Source organism: Hyla sarda, unplaced genomic scaffold, assembly GCF_029499605.1.
Source record: "Hyla sarda isolate aHylSar1 unplaced genomic scaffold, aHylSar1.hap1 scaffold_2186, whole genome shotgun sequence".
Classification (NCBI taxonomy): domain Eukaryota; kingdom Metazoa; phylum Chordata; class Amphibia; order Anura; family Hylidae; genus Hyla; species Hyla sarda.
In genome coordinates, this window is record NW_026608857.1 from 34,432 (window position 1) to 50,709 (window position 16,278).

Here is a 16,278-nt window from a genome sequence, read left to right on the forward strand (position 1 = left end):
CCCTTTCCCGGTTATCCCCTCTAGGCCTTTTGGCTTAGATCAAGTGTAAAAAAAGAAAGGATCTTGCGACAGATCGCATCCTGAGGCACGTTTTTTTTTGTGTGAATACTTGCACTTGGGTGACTTGTGAGCACATACTGATACATACGTTCCCTATCTGGGGACCATAAATTAAATGGATTTTTGAGAAAGGGAGCTGATTTGGAAGCTTGCTTCTGTCGCCCTATGCATTGACCCGATGTGGCAGTATCTTCGGGTAGTGAACAGTGCACCACCCCATTCCAGTGTTAAACAAGAAAGATTCTCATTTAATCCTCCGTGGGTGAGAATTTGAGTTTGAGAATTGGAGACCAAAATGATGAGTTGCACTGACTGGTTTATGAACGTCTATTCATTTAGCGTTTTAATGACCATGTTTGCACACTGATTGGTGTAAAAAAATAAAATAAAACTAAATAATAATAATCTAGCACACCTGTGCAGGTTTGACATGACATGACAGGTAGCTGTCTTGTGGGTGGTGCTGAATCCTGTTAAATGACATGAGGGTCTCATGCCTATACACAAGGGTGTGTCATTGCTGTTGCTTGACCATGCATTGGTTTCTGTGGTCAGTGAATGATAAAAACAAAATTTACCATCCATTGATGGATGGGAAATCCGCCATGAGGCATTTGTTTTTAGAAACTGCTGCTCACAACCAATGTTGCAATGGAGTGTCTCCATCTGCTGGTGGTATTGGAAAGGCATTAGTGCTATGACAGGGTCTGAAGAAGAAGAAGAAGAAGAAGAAGAAGAAGAAGAAGACGGAAAAAAATATATATAAAAAGAAAAAGAGAGAGAGAGAGAGAGACTGACTTAGTGAGCGAGTGAGTGAGAGAGTGAGAGTGAGTGAGAGTGAATGAGTGAGTGAGTGATTGAGTGAGTGAGTGAGTGAGTGAGTGAGAACAAATGAGTTAAAGCAAGTGAGTGAGAGAGATCGAATGAATGAAAGTCTGAATGACAGAAAGAAAAAAGGATGAAGAAAGAAGCATGAAGAAAAAAAAATGTATATGGAGTTGCTGACATGAGTGCAATCTACAAAGCCGTTGAGGCTGATCCTCATGGGAGGATTATTGCACCAGGACCCTTAGCACTTTTAAAATGCCATTCAATGCCACGGGCTAGATGTAAACTGCAGATGACCATGTTGTGGTAGTTACCATGGATACCCAAGTGATGTGTGAGCTAACACATAGGCCCAACAGATTCCAAGAAGGCCAGAATCACCAGCGGCACCACCATCGATTGTCAGGTCACCCGGATTCAGCAAATACCAGAGTCCAAAATGATGCAGGTTTATACTGTTAATTTTCAGTTTATCGTTACAGTTGGTGTTATTCCATGTCGGAAGGGACGCAGCTACAGCCAGTGGGGTAACTAGAGACAGGCAGGCAGCTATGTGCAACAAAGGTAGGCGTGTTGTTTTCATATGCAGATCTGAAATATTGTCTTATATGCAAGAGGAGGAGTGATGGGGGTTCAGGCAAAAGCCAGGCTATGGATTGCATTGCTAAATGCTCCATCAGAGTGCAATGGTCGCCTGTCCTTTTTTTAAGTGATGATGTGGGTTTAGCCTGTGCTGTATGTATGTATGGGTGGCTGACTGCCACCCACCCAGAAAGTGTATGGGAGGCTGGTTGGCTGCCAGCCTTCCTTCCATTCCTATGAGTAATGTGAGTGCTCATGAAGGGGACATGGTTGGGTCCACCCCTTTCCCGGTTATCCTCTCTAGGCCTTTTGGCTTAGATCAAGTGTAAAAAAAGAAAGGATCTTGCGACAGATCGCATCCTGAGGCACGTTTTTTTTTGTGTGAATACTTGCACTTGGGTGACTTGTGAGCACATACTGATACATACGTTCCCTATCTGGGGACCATAAATTAAATGGATTTTTGAGAAAGGGAGCTGATTTGGAAGCTTGCTTCTGTCGCCCTATGCATTGACCCGATGTGGCAGTATCTTCGGGTAGTGAACAGTGCACCACCCCATTCCAGTGTTAAACAAGAAAGATTCTCATTTAATCCTCCGTGGGTGAGAATTTGAGTTTGAGAATTGGAGACCAAAATGATGAGTTGCACTGACTGGTTTATGAACGTCTATTCATTTAGCGTTTTAATGACCATGTTTGCACACTGATTGGTGTAAAAAAATAAAATAAAACTAAATAATAATAATCTAGCACACCTGTGCAGGTTTGACATGACATGACAGGTAGCTGTCTTGTGGGTGGTGCTGAATCCTGTTAAATGACATGAGGGTCTCATGCCTATACACAAGGGTGTGTCATTGCTGTTGCTTGACCATGCATTGGTTTCTGTGGTCAGTGAATGATAAAAACAAAATTTACCATCCATTGATGGATGGGAAATCCGCCATGAGGCATTTGTTTTTAGAAACTGCTGCTCACAACCAATGTTGCAATGGAGTGTCTCCATCTGCTGGTGGTATTGGAAAGGCATTAGTGCTATGACAGGGTCTGAAGAAGAAGAAGAAGAAGAAGAAGAAGAAGAAGAAGAAGAAGAAGAAGAAGACGGAAAAAAATATATATAAAAAGAAAAAGAGAGAGAGAGAGAGAGACTGACTTAGTGAGCGAGTGAGTGAGAGAGTGAGAGTGAGTGAGAGTGAATGAGTGAGTGAGTGATTGAGTGAGTGAGTGAGTGAGTGAGAACAAATGAGTTAAAGCAAGTGAGTGAGAGAGATCGAATGAATGAAAGTCTGAATGACAGAAAGAAAAAAGGATGAAGAAAGAAGCATGAAGAAAAAAAAATGTATATGGAGTTGCTGACATGAGTGCAATCTACAAAGCCGTTGAGGCTGATCCTCATGGGAGGATTATTGCACCAGGACCCTTAGCACTTTTAAAATGCCATTCAATGCCACGGGCTAGATGTAAACTGCAGATGACCATGTTGTGGTAGTTACCATGGATACCCAAGTGATGTGTGAGCTAACACATAGGCCCAACAGATTCCAAGAAGGCCAGAATCACCAGCGGCACCACCATCGATTGTCAGGTCACCCGGATTCAGCAAATACCAGAGTCCAAAATGATGCAGGTTTATACTGTTAATTTTCAGTTTATCGTTACAGTTGGTGTTATTCCATGTCGGAAGGGACGCAGCTACAGCCAGTGGGGTAACTAGAGACAGGCAGGCAGCTATGTGCAACAAAGGTAGGCGTGTTGTTTTCATATGCAGATCTGAAATATTGTCTTATATGCAAGAGGAGGAGTGATGGGGGTTCAGGCAAAAGCCAGGCTATGGATTGCATTGCTAAATGCTCCATCAGAGTGCAATGGTCGCCTGTCCTTTTTTTAAGTGATGATGTGGGTTTAGCCTGTGCTGTATGTATGTATGGGTGGCTGACTGCCACCCACCCAGAAAGTGTATGGGAGGCTGGTTGGCTGCCAGCCTTCCTTCCATTCCTATGAGTAATGTGAGTGCTCATGAAGGGGACATGGTTGGGTCCACCCCTTTCCCGGTTATCCCCTCTAGGCCTTTTGGCTTAGATCAAGTGTAAAAAAAGAAAGGATCTTGCGACAGATCGCATCCTGAGGCACGTTTTTTTTTGTGTGAATACTTGCACTTGGGTGACTTGTGAGCACATACTGATACATACGTTCCCTATCTGGGGACCATAAATTAAATGGATTTTTGAGAAAGGGAGCTGATTTGGAAGCTTGCTTCTGTCGCCCTATGCATTGACCCGATGTGGCAGTATCTTCGGGTAGTGAACAGTGCACCACCCCATTCCAGTGTTAAACAAGAAAGATTCTCATTTAATCCTCCGTGGGTGAGAATTTGAGTTTGAGAATTGGAGACCAAAATGATGAGTTGCACTGACTGGTTTATGAACGTCTATTCATTTAGCGTTTTAATGACCATGTTTGCACACTGATTGGTGTAAAAAAATAAAATAAAACTAAATAATAATAATCTAGCACACCTGTGCAGGTTTGACATGACATGACAGGTAGCTGTCTTGTGGGTGGTGCTGAATCCTGTTAAATGACATGAGGGTCTCATGCCTATACACAAGGGTGTGTCATTGCTGTTGCTTGACCATGCATTGGTTTCTGTGGTCAGTGAATGATAAAAACAAAATTTACCATCCATTGATGGATGGGAAATCCGCCATGAGGCATTTGTTTTTAGAAACTGCTGCTCACAACCAATGTTGCAATGGAGTGTCTCCATCTGCTGGTGGTATTGGAAAGGCATTAGTGCTATGACAGGGTCTGAAGAAGAAGAAGAAGAAGAAGAAGAAGAAGAAGAAGAAGAAGAAGAAGACGGAAAAAAATATATATAAAAAGAAAAAGAGAGAGAGAGAGAGAGACTGACTTAGTGAGCGAGTGAGTGAGAGAGTGAGAGTGAGTGAGAGTGAATGAGTGAGTGAGTGATTGAGTGAGTGAGTGAGTGAGTGAGAACAAATGAGTTAAAGCAAGTGAGTGAGAGAGATCGAATGAATGAAAGTCTGAATGACAGAAAGAAAAAAGGATGAAGAAAGAAGCATGAAGAAAAAAAAATGTATATGGAGTTGCTGACATGAGCGCAATCTACAAAGCCGTTGAGGCTGATCCTCATGGGAGGATTATTGCACCAGGACCCTTAGCACTTTTAAAATGCCATTCAATGCCACGGGCTAGATGTAAACTGCAGATGACCATGTTGTGGTAGTTACCATGGATACCCAAGTGATGTGTGAGCTAACACATAGGCCCAACAGATTCCAAGAAGGCCAGAATCACCAGCGGCACCACCATCGATTGTCAGGTCACCCGGATTCAGCAAATACCAGAGTCCAAAATGATGCAGGTTTATACTGTTAATTTTCAGTTTATCGTTACAGTTGGTGTTATTCCATGTCGGAAGGGACGCAGCTACAGCCAGTGGGGTAACTAGAGACAGGCAGGCAGCTATGTGCAACAAAGGTAGGCGTGTTGTTTTCATATGCAGATCTGAAATATTGTCTTATATGCAAGAGGAGGAGTGATGGGGGTTCAGGCAAAAGCCAGGCTATGGATTGCATTGCTAAATGCTCCATCAGAGTGCAATGGTCGCCTGTCCTTTTTTTAAGTGATGATGTGGGTTTAGCCTGTGCTGTATGTATGTATGGGTGGCTGACTGCCACCCACCCAGAAAGTGTATGGGAGGCTGGTTGGCTGCCAGCCTTCCTTCCATTCCTATGAGTAATGTGAGTGCTCATGAAGGGGACATGGTTGGGTCCACCCCTTTCCCGGTTATCCCCTCTAGGCCTTTTGGCTTAGATCAAGTGTAAAAAAAGAAAGGATCTTGCGACAGATCGCATCCTGAGGCACGTTTTTTTTTGTGTGAATACTTGCACTTGGGTGACTTGTGAGCACATACTGATACATACGTTCCCTATCTGGGGACCATAAATTAAATGGATTTTTGAGAAAGGGAGCTGATTTGGAAGCTTGCTTCTGTCGCCCTATGCATTGACCCGATGTGGCAGTATCTTCGGGTAGTGAACAGTGCACCACCCCATTCCAGTGTTAAACAAGAAAGATTCTCATTTAATCCTCCGTGGGTGAGAATTTGAGTTTGAGAATTGGAGACCAAAATGATGAGTTGCACTGACTGGTTTATGAACGTCTATTCATTTAGCGTTTTAATGACCATGTTTGCACACTGATTGGTGTAAAAAAATAAAATAAAACTAAATAATAATAATCTAGCACACCTGTGCAGGTTTGACATGACATGACAGGTAGCTGTCTTGTGGGTGGTGCTGAATCCTGTTAAATGACATGAGGGTCTCATGCCTATACACAAGGGTGTGTCATTGCTGTTGCTTGACCATGCATTGGTTTCTGTGGTCAGTGAATGATAAAAACAAAATTTACCATCCATTGATGGATGGGAAATCCGCCATGAGGCATTTGTTTTTAGAAACTGCTGCTCACAACCAATGTTGCAATGGAGTGTCTCCATCTGCTGGTGGTATTGGAAAGGCATTAGTGCTATGACAGGGTCTGAAGAAGAAGAAGAAGAAGAAGAAGAAGACGGAAAAAAATATATATAAAAAGAAAAAGAGAGAGAGAGAGAGAGACTGACTTAGTGAGCGAGTGAGTGAGAGAGTGAGAGTGAGTGAGAGTGAATGAGTGAGTGAGTGATTGAGTGAGTGAGTGAGTGAGTGAGAACAAATGAGTTAAAGCAAGTGAGTGAGAGAGATCGAATGAATGAAAGTCTGAATGACAGAAAGAAAAAAGGATGAAGAAAGAAGCATGAAGAAAAAAAAATGTATATGGAGTTGCTGACATGAGTGCAATCTACAAAGCCGTTGAGGCTGATCCTCATGGGAGGATTATTGCACCAGGACCCTTAGCACTTTTAAAATGCCATTCAATGCCACGGGCTAGATGTAAACTGCAGATGACCATGTTGTGGTAGTTACCATGGATACCCAAGTGATGTGTGAGCTAACACATAGGCCCAACAGATTCCAAGAAGGCCAGAATCACCAGCGGCACCACCATCGATTGTCAGGTCACCCGGATTCAGCAAATACCAGAGTCCAAAATGATGCAGGTTTATACTGTTAATTTTCAGTTTATCGTTACAGTTGGTGTTATTCCATGTCGGAAGGGACGCAGCTACAGCCAGTGGGGTAACTAGAGACAGGCAGGCAGCTATGTGCAACAAAGGTAGGCGTGTTGTTTTCATATGCAGATCTGAAATATTGTCTTATATGCAAGAGGAGGAGTGATGGGGGTTCAGGCAAAAGCCAGGCTATGGATTGCATTGCTAAATGCTCCATCAGAGTGCAATGGTCGCCTGTCCTTTTTTTAAGTGATGATGTGGGTTTAGCCTGTGCTGTATGTATGTATGGGTGGCTGACTGCCACCCACCCAGAAAGTGTATGGGAGGCTGGTTGGCTGCCAGCCTTCCTTCCATTCCTATGAGTAATGTGAGTGCTCATGAAGGGGACATGGTTGGGTCCACCCCTTTCCCGGTTATCCCCTCTAGGCCTTTTGGCTTAGATCAAGTGTAAAAAAAGAAAGGATCTTGCGACAGATCGCATCCTGAGGCACGTTTTTTTTTGTGTGAATACTTGCACTTGGGTGACTTGTGAGCACATACTGATACATACGTTCCCTATCTGGGGACCATAAATTAAATGGATTTTTGAGAAAGGGAGCTGATTTGGAAGCTTGCTTCTGTCGCCCTATGCATTGACCCGATGTGGCAGTATCTTCGGGTAGTGAACAGTGCACCACCCCATTCCAGTGTTAAACAAGAAAGATTCTCATTTAATCCTCCGTGGGTGAGAATTTGAGTTTGAGAATTGGAGACCAAAATGATGAGTTGCACTGACTGGTTTATGAACGTCTATTCATTTAGCGTTTTAATGACCATGTTTGCACACTGATTGGTGTAAAAAAATAAAATAAAACTAAATAATAATAATCTAGCACACCTGTGCAGGTTTGACATGACATGACAGGTAGCTGTCTTGTGGGTGGTGCTGAATCCTGTTAAATGACATGAGGGTCTCATGCCTATACACAAGGGTGTGTCATTGCTGTTGCTTGACCATGCATTGGTTTCTGTGGTCAGTGAATGATAAAAACAAAATTTACCATCCATTGATGGATGGGAAATCCGCCATGAGGCATTTGTTTTTAGAAACTGCTGCTCACAACCAATGTTGCAATGGAGTGTCTCCATCTGCTGGTGGTATTGGAAAGGCATTAGTGCTATGACAGGGTCTGAAGAAGAAGAAGAAGAAGAAGAAGAAGAAGAAGAAGAAGAAGACGGAAAAAAATATATATAAAAAGAAAAAGAGAGAGAGAGAGAGAGACTGACTTAGTGAGCGAGTGAGTGAGAGAGTGAGAGTGAGTGAGAGTGAATGAGTGAGTGAGTGATTGAGTGAGTGAGTGAGTGAGTGAGAACAAATGAGTTAAAGCAAGTGAGTGAGAGAGATCGAATGAATGAAAGTCTGAATGACAGAAAGAAAAAAGGATGAAGAAAGAAGCATGAAGAAAAAAAAATGTATATGGAGTTGCTGACATAATCTACAAAGCCGTTGAGGCTGATCCTCATGGGAGGATTATTGCACCAGGACCCTTAGCACTTTTAAAATGCCATTCAATGCCACGGGCTAGATGTAAACTGCAGATGACCATGTTGTGGTAGTTACCATGGATACCCAAGTGATGTGTGAGCTAACACATAGGCCCAACAGATTCCAAGAAGGCCAGAATCACCAGCGGCACCACCATCGATTGTCAGGTCACCCGGATTCAGCAAATACCAGAGTCCAAAATGATGCAGGTTTATACTGTTAATTTTCAGTTTATCGTTACAGTTGGTGTTATTCCATGTCGGAAGGGACGCAGCTACAGCCAGTGGGGTAACTAGAGACAGGCAGGCAGCTATGTGCAACAAAGGTAGGCGTGTTGTTTTCATATGCAGATCTGAAATATTGTCTTATATGCAAGAGGAGGAGTGATGGGGGTTCAGGCAAAAGCCAGGCTATGGATTGCATTGCTAAATGCTCCATCAGAGTGCAATGGTCGCCTGTCCTTTTTTTAAGTGATGATGTGGGTTTAGCCTGTGCTGTATGTATGTATGGGTGGCTGACTGCCACCCACCCAGAAAGTGTATGGGAGGCTGGTTGGCTGCCAGCCTTCCTTCCATTCCTATGAGTAATGTGAGTGCTCATGAAGGGGACATGGTTGGGTCCACCCCTTTCCCGGTTATCCCCTCTAGGCCTTTTGGCTTAGATCAAGTGTAAAAAAAGAAAGGATCTTGCGACAGATCGCATCCTGAGGCACGTTTTTTTTTGTGTGAATACTTGCACTTGGGTGACTTGTGAGCACATACTGATACATACGTTCCCTATCTGGGGACCATAAATTAAATGGATTTTTGAGAAAGGGAGCTGATTTGGAAGCTTGCTTCTGTCGCCCTATGCATTGACCCGATGTGGCAGTATCTTCGGGTAGTGAACAGTGCACCACCCCATTCCAGTGTTAAACAAGAAAGATTCTCATTTAATCCTCCGTGGGTGAGAATTTGAGTTTGAGAATTGGAGACCAAAATGATGAGTTGCACTGACTGGTTTATGAACGTCTATTCATTTAGCGTTTTAATGACCATGTTTGCACACTGATTGGTGTAAAAAAATAAAATAAAACTAAATAATAATAATCTAGCACACCTGTGCAGGTTTGACATGACATGACAGGTAGCTGTCTTGTGGGTGGTGCTGAATCCTGTTAAATGACATGAGGGTCTCATGCCTATACACAAGGGTGTGTCATTGCTGTTGCTTGACCATGCATTGGTTTCTGTGGTCAGTGAATGATAAAAACAAAATTTACCATCCATTGATGGATGGGAAATCCGCCATGAGGCATTTGTTTTTAGAAACTGCTGCTCACAACCAATGTTGCAATGGAGTGTCTCCATCTGCTGGTGGTATTGGAAAGGCATTAGTGCTATGACAGGGTCTGAAGAAGAAGAAGAAGAAGAAGAAGAAGAAGAAGACGGAAAAAAATATATATAAAAAGAAAAAGAGAGAGAGAGAGAGAGACTGACTTAGTGAGCGAGTGAGTGAGAGAGTGAGAGTGAGTGAGAGTGAATGAGTGAGTGAGTGATTGAGTGAGTGAGTGAGTGAGTGAGTGAGAACAAATGAGTTAAAGCAAGTGAGTGAGAGAGATCGAATGAATGAAAGTCTGAATGACAGAAAGAAAAAAGGATGAAGAAAGAAGCATGAAGAAAAAAAAATGTATATGGAGTTGCTGACATGAGTGCAATCTACAAAGCCGTTGAGGCTGATCCTCATGGGAGGATTATTGCACCAGGACCCTTAGCACTTTTAAAATGCCATTCAATGCCACGGGCTAGATGTAAACTGCAGATGACCATGTTGTGGTAGTTACCATGGATACCCAAGTGATGTGTGAGCTAACACATAGGCCCAACAGATTCCAAGAAGGCCAGAATCACCAGCGGCACCACCATCGATTGTCAGGTCACCCGGATTCAGCAAATACCAGAGTCCAAAATGATGCAGGTTTATACTGTTAATTTTCAGTTTATCGTTACAGTTGGTGTTATTCCATGTCGGAAGGGACGCAGCTACAGCCAGTGGGGTAACTAGAGACAGGCAGGCAGCTATGTGCAACAAAGGTAGGCGTGTTGTTTTCATATGCAGATCTGAAATATTGTCTTATATGCAAGAGGAGGAGTGATGGGGGTTCAGGCAAAAGCCAGGCTATGGATTGCATTGCTAAATGCTCCATCAGAGTGCAATGGTCGCCTGTCCTTTTTTTAAGTGATGATGTGGGTTTAGCCTGTGCTGTATGTATGTATGGGTGGCTGACTGCCACCCACCCAGAAAGTGTATGGGAGGCTGGTTGGCTGCCAGCCTTCCTTCCATTCCTATGAGTAATGTGAGTGCTCATGAAGGGGACATGGTTGGGTCCACCCCTTTCCCGGTTATCCCCTCTAGGCCTTTTGGCTTAGATCAAGTGTAAAAAAAGAAAGGATCTTGCGACAGATCGCATCCTGAGGCACGTTTTTTTTTGTGTGAATACTTGCACTTGGGTGACTTGTGAGCACATACTGATACATACGTTCCCTATCTGGGGACCATAAATTAAATGGATTTTTGAGAAAGGGAGCTGATTTGGAAGCTTGCTTCTGTCGCCCTATGCATTGACCCGATGTGGCAGTATCTTCGGGTAGTGAACAGTGCACCACCCCATTCCAGTGTTAAACAAGAAAGATTCTCATTTAATCCTCCGTGGGTGAGAATTTGAGTTTGAGAATTGGAGACCAAAATGATGAGTTGCACTGACTGGTTTATGAACGTCTATTCATTTAGCGTTTTAATGACCATGTTTGCACACTGATTGGTGTAAAAAAATAAAATAAAACTAAATAATAATAATCTAGCACACCTGTGCAGGTTTGACATGACATGACAGGTAGCTGTCTTGTGGGTGGTGCTGAATCCTGTTAAATGACATGAGGGTCTCATGCCTATACACAAGGGTGTGTCATTGCTGTTGCTTGACCATGCATTGGTTTCTGTGGTCAGTGAATGATAAAAACAAAATTTACCATCCATTGATGGATGGGAAATCCGCCATGAGGCATTTGTTTTTAGAAACTGCTGCTCACAACCAATGTTGCAATGGAGTGTCTCCATCTGCTGGTGGTATTGGAAAGGCATTAGTGCTATGACAGGGTCTGAAGAAGAAGAAGAAGAAGAAGAAGAAGAAGAAGACGGAAAAAAATATATATAAAAAGAAAAAGAGAGAGAGAGAGAGAGACTGACTTAGTGAGCGAGTGAGAGAGAGAGTGAGAGTGAGTGAGAGTGAATGAGTGAGTGAGTGATTGAGTGAGTGAGTGAGTGAGTGAGTGAGAACAAATGAGTTAAAGCAAGTGAGTGAGAGAGATCGAATGAATGAAAGTCTGAATGACAGAAAGAAAAAAGGATGAAGAAAGAAGCATGAAGAAAAAAAAATGTATATGGAGTTGCTGACATGAGTGCAATCTACAAAGCCGTTGAGGCTGATCCTCATGGGAGGATTATTGCACCAGGACCCTTAGCACTTTTAAAATGCCATTCAATGCCACGGGCTAGATGTAAACTGCAGATGACCATGTTGTGGTAGTTACCATGGATACCCAAGTGATGTGTGAGCTAACACATAGGCCCAACAGATTCCAAGAAGGCCAGAATCACCAGCGGCACCACCATCGATTGTCAGGTCACCCGGATTCAGCAAATACCAGAGTCCAAAATGATGCAGGTTTATACTGTTAATTTTCAGTTTATCGTTACAGTTGGTGTTATTCCATGTCGGAAGGGACGCAGCTACAGCCAGTGGGGTAACTAGAGACAGGCAGGCAGCTATGTGCAACAAAGGTAGGCGTGTTGTTTTCATATGCAGATCTGAAATATTGTCTTATATGCAAGAGGAGGAGTGATGGGGGTTCAGGCAAAAGCCAGGCTATGGATTGCATTGCTAAATGCTCCATCAGAGTGCAATGGTCGCCTGTCCTTTTTTTAAGTGATGATGTGGGTTTAGCCTGTGCTGTATGTATGTATGGGTGGCTGACTGCCACCCACCCAGAAAGTGTATGGGAGGCTGGTTGGCTGCCAGCCTTCCTTCCATTCCTATGAGTAATGTGAGTGCTCATGAAGGGGACATGGTTGGGTCCACCCCTTTCCCGGTTATCCCCTCTAGGCCTTTTGGCTTAGATCAAGTGTAAAAAAAGAAAGGATCTTGCGACAGATCGCATCCTGAGGCACGTTTTTTTTTGTGTGAATACTTGCACTTGGGTGACTTGTGAGCACATACTGATACATACGTTCCCTATCTGGGGACCATAAATTAAATGGATTTTTGAGAAAGGGAGCTGATTTGGAAGCTTGCTTCTGTCGCCCTATGCATTGACCCGATGTGGCAGTATCTTCGGGTAGTGAACAGTGCACCACCCCATTCCAGTGTTAAACAAGAAAGATTCTCATTTAATCCTCCGTGGGTGAGAATTTGAGTTTGAGAATTGGAGACCAAAATGATGAGTTGCACTGACTGGTTTATGAACGTCTATTCATTTAGCGTTTTAATGACCATGTTTGCACACTGATTGGTGTAAAAAAATAAAATAAAACTAAATAATAATAATCTAGCACACCTGTGCAGGTTTGACATGACATGACAGGTAGCTGTCTTGTGGGTGGTGCTGAATCCTGTTAAATGACATGAGGGTCTCATGCCTATACACAAGGGTGTGTCATTGCTGTTGCTTGACCATGCATTGGTTTCTGTGGTCAGTGAATGATAAAAACAAAATTTACCATCCATTGATGGATGGGAAATCCGCCATGAGGCATTTGTTTTTAGAAACTGCTGCTCACAACCAATGTTGCAATGGAGTGTCTCCATCTGCTGGTGGTATTGGAAAGGCATTAGTGCTATGACAGGGTCTGAAGAAGAAGAAGAAGAAGAAGACGGAAAAAAATATATATAAAAAGAAAAAGAGAGAGAGAGAGAGAGACTGACTTAGTGAGCGAGTGAGTGAGAGAGTGAGAGTGAGTGAGAGTGAATGAGTGAGTGAGTGATTGAGTGAGTGAGTGAGTGAGTGAGAACAAATGAGTTAAAGCAAGTGAGTGAGAGAGATCGAATGAATGAAAGTCTGAATGACAGAAAGAAAAAAGGATGAAGAAAGAAGCATGAAGAAAAAAAAATGTATATGGAGTTGCTGACATGAGTGCAATCTACAAAGCCGTTGAGGCTGATCCTCATGGGAGGATTATTGCACCAGGACCCTTAGCACTTTTAAAATGCCATTCAATGCCACAGGCTAGATGTAAACTGCAGATGACCATGTTGTGGTAGTTACCATGGATACCCAAGTGATGTGTGAGCTAACACATAGGCCCAACAGATTCCAAGAAGGCCAGAATCACCAGCGGCACCACCATCGATTGTCAGGTCACCCGGATTCAGCAAATACCAGAGTCCAAAATGATGCAGGTTTATACTGTTAATTTTCAGTTTATCGTTACAGTTGGTGTTATTCCATGTCGGAAGGGACGCAGCTACAGCCAGTGGGGTAACTAGAGACAGGCAGGCAGCTATGTGCAACAAAGGTAGGCGTGTTGTTTTCATATGCAGATCTGAAATATTGTCTTATATGCAAGAGGAGGAGTGATGGGGGTTCAGGCAAAAGCCAGGCTATGGATTGCATTGCTAAATGCTCCATCAGAGTGCAATGGTCGCCTGTCCTTTTTTTAAGTGATGATGTGGGTTTAGCCTGTGCTGTATGTATGTATGGGTGGCTGACTGCCACCCACCCAGAAAGTGTATGGGAGGCTGGTTGGCTGCCAGCCTTCCTTCCATTCCTATGAGTAATGTGAGTGCTCATGAAGGGGACATGGTTGGGTCCACCCCTTTCCCGGTTATCCCCTCTAGGCCTTTTGGCTTAGATCAAGTGTAAAAAAAGAAAGGATCTTGCGACAGATCGCATCCTGAGGCACGTTTTTTTTTGTGTGAATACTTGCACTTGGGTGACTTGTGAGCACATACTGATACATACGTTCCCTATCTGGGGACCATAAATTAAATGGATTTTTGAGAAAGGGAGCTGATTTGGAAGCTTGCTTCTGTCGCCCTATGCATTGACCCGATGTGGCAGTATCTTCGGGTAGTGAACAGTGCACCACCCCATTCCAGTGTTAAACAAGAAAGATTCTCATTTAATCCTCCGTGGGTGAGAATTTGAGTTTGAGAATTGGAGACCAAAATGATGAGTTGCACTGACTGGTTTATGAACGTCTATTCATTTAGCGTTTTAATGACCATGTTTGCACACTGATTGGTGTAAAAAAATAAAATAAAACTAAATAATAATAATCTAGCACACCTGTGCAGGTTTGACATGACATGACAGGTAGCTGTCTTGTGGGTGGTGCTGAATCCTGTTAAATGACATGAGGGTCTCATGCCTATACACAAGGGTGTGTCATTGCTGTTGCTTGACCATGCATTGGTTTCTGTGGTCAGTGAATGATAAAAACAAAATTTACCATCCATTGATGGATGGGAAATCCGCCATGAGGCATTTGTTTTTAGAAACTGCTGCTCACAACCAATGTTGCAATGGAGTGTCTCCATCTGCTGGTGGTATTGGAAAGGCATTAGTGCTATGACAGGGTCTGAAGAAGAAGAAGAAGAAGAAGAAGAAGAAGAAGAAGACGGAAAAAAATATATATAAAAAGAAAAAGAGAGAGAGAGAGAGAGACTGACTTAGTGAGCGAGTGAGTGAGAGAGTGAGAGTGAGTGAGAGTGAATGAGTGAGTGAGTGATTGAGTGAGTGAGTGAGTGAGTGAGTGAGAACAAATGAGTTAAAGCAAGTGAGTGAGAGAGATCGAATGAATGAAAGTCTGAATGACAGAAAGAAAAAAGGATGAAGAAAGAAGCATGAAGAAAAAAAAATGTATATGGAGTTGCTGACATGAGTGCAATCTACAAAGCCGTTGAGGCTGATCCTCATGGGAGGATTATTGCACCAGGACCCTTAGCACTTTTAAAATGCCATTCAATGCCACGGGCTAGATGTAAACTGCAGATGACCATGTTGTGGTAGTTACCATGGATACCCAAGTGATGTGTGAGCTAACACATAGGCCCAACAGATTCCAAGAAGGCCAGAATCACCAGCGGCACCACCATCGATTGTCAGGTCACCCGGATTCAGCAAATACCAGAGTCCAAAATGATGCAGGTTTATACTGTTAATTTTCAGTTTATCGTTACAGTTGGTGTTATTCCATGTCGGAAGGGACGCAGCTACAGCCAGTGGGGTAACTAGAGACAGGCAGGCAGCTATGTGCAACAAAGGTAGGCGTGTTGTTTTCATATGCAGATCTGAAATATTGTCTTATATGCAAGAGGAGGAGTGATGGGGGTTCAGGCAAAAGCCAGGCTATGGATTGCATTGCTAAATGCTCCATCAGAGTGCAATGGTCGCCTGTCCTTTTTTTAAGTGATGATGTGGGTTTAGCCTGTGCTGTATGTATGTATGGGTGGCTGACTGCCACCCACCCAGAAAGTGTATGGGAGGCTGGTTGGCTGCCAGCCTTCCTTCCATTCCTATGAGTAATGTGAGTGCTCATGAAGGGGACATGGTTGGGTCCACCCCTTTCCCGGTTATCCCCTCTAGGCCTTTTGGCTTAGATCAAGTGTAAAAAAAGAAAGGATCTTGCGACAGATCGCATCCTGAGGCACGTTTTTTTTTGTGTGAATACTTGCACTTGGGTGACTTGTGAGCACATACTGATACATACGTTCCCTATCTGGGGACCATAAATTAAATGGATTTTTGAGAAAGGGAGCTGATTTGGAAGCTTGCTTCTGTCGCCCTATGCATTGACCCGATGTGGCAGTATCTTCGGGTAGTGAACAGTGCACCACCCCATTCCAGTGTTAAACAAGAAAGATTCTCATTTAATCCTCCGTGGGTGAGAATTTGAGTTTGAGAATTGGAGACCAAAATGATGAGTTGCACTGACTGGTTTATGAACGTCTATTCATTTAGCGTTTTAATGACCATGTTTGCACACTGATTGGTGTAAAAAAATAAAATAAAACTAAATAATAATAATCTAGCACACCTGTGCAGGTTTGACATGACATGACAGGTAGCTGTCTTGTGGGTGGTGCTGAATCCTGTTAAATGACATGAGGGTC

At 43.3% G+C, this 16,278-nt stretch overlaps 10 pseudogenes; all 10 read left to right on the forward strand.

Annotated features, from left to right (window-relative positions):
* Positions 1-13: 13 nt before the first annotated feature.
* Positions 14-277, forward strand: LOC130319995 (U2 spliceosomal RNA; annotated as a pseudogene).
* A 1,486-nt stretch (positions 278-1,763) lies between these two features.
* Positions 1,764-2,027, forward strand: LOC130320007 (U2 spliceosomal RNA; annotated as a pseudogene).
* A 1,497-nt stretch (positions 2,028-3,524) lies between these two features.
* Positions 3,525-3,788, forward strand: LOC130319996 (U2 spliceosomal RNA; annotated as a pseudogene).
* A 1,494-nt stretch (positions 3,789-5,282) lies between these two features.
* LOC130319998 (U2 spliceosomal RNA) lies at positions 5,283-5,546 on the forward strand (annotated as a pseudogene).
* A 1,473-nt stretch (positions 5,547-7,019) lies between these two features.
* LOC130319999 (U2 spliceosomal RNA) lies at positions 7,020-7,283 on the forward strand (annotated as a pseudogene).
* A 1,482-nt stretch (positions 7,284-8,765) lies between these two features.
* Positions 8,766-9,029, forward strand: LOC130320000 (U2 spliceosomal RNA; annotated as a pseudogene).
* Positions 9,030-10,512: 1,483 nt separating this feature from the next.
* Positions 10,513-10,776, forward strand: LOC130320001 (U2 spliceosomal RNA; annotated as a pseudogene).
* A 1,483-nt stretch (positions 10,777-12,259) lies between these two features.
* LOC130320002 (U2 spliceosomal RNA) lies at positions 12,260-12,523 on the forward strand (annotated as a pseudogene).
* A 1,467-nt stretch (positions 12,524-13,990) lies between these two features.
* Positions 13,991-14,254, forward strand: LOC130320004 (U2 spliceosomal RNA; annotated as a pseudogene).
* Positions 14,255-15,740: 1,486 nt separating this feature from the next.
* On the forward strand, positions 15,741-16,004 carry LOC130320005 (U2 spliceosomal RNA; annotated as a pseudogene).
* The last annotated feature ends 274 nt before the right edge of the window (positions 16,005-16,278 follow it).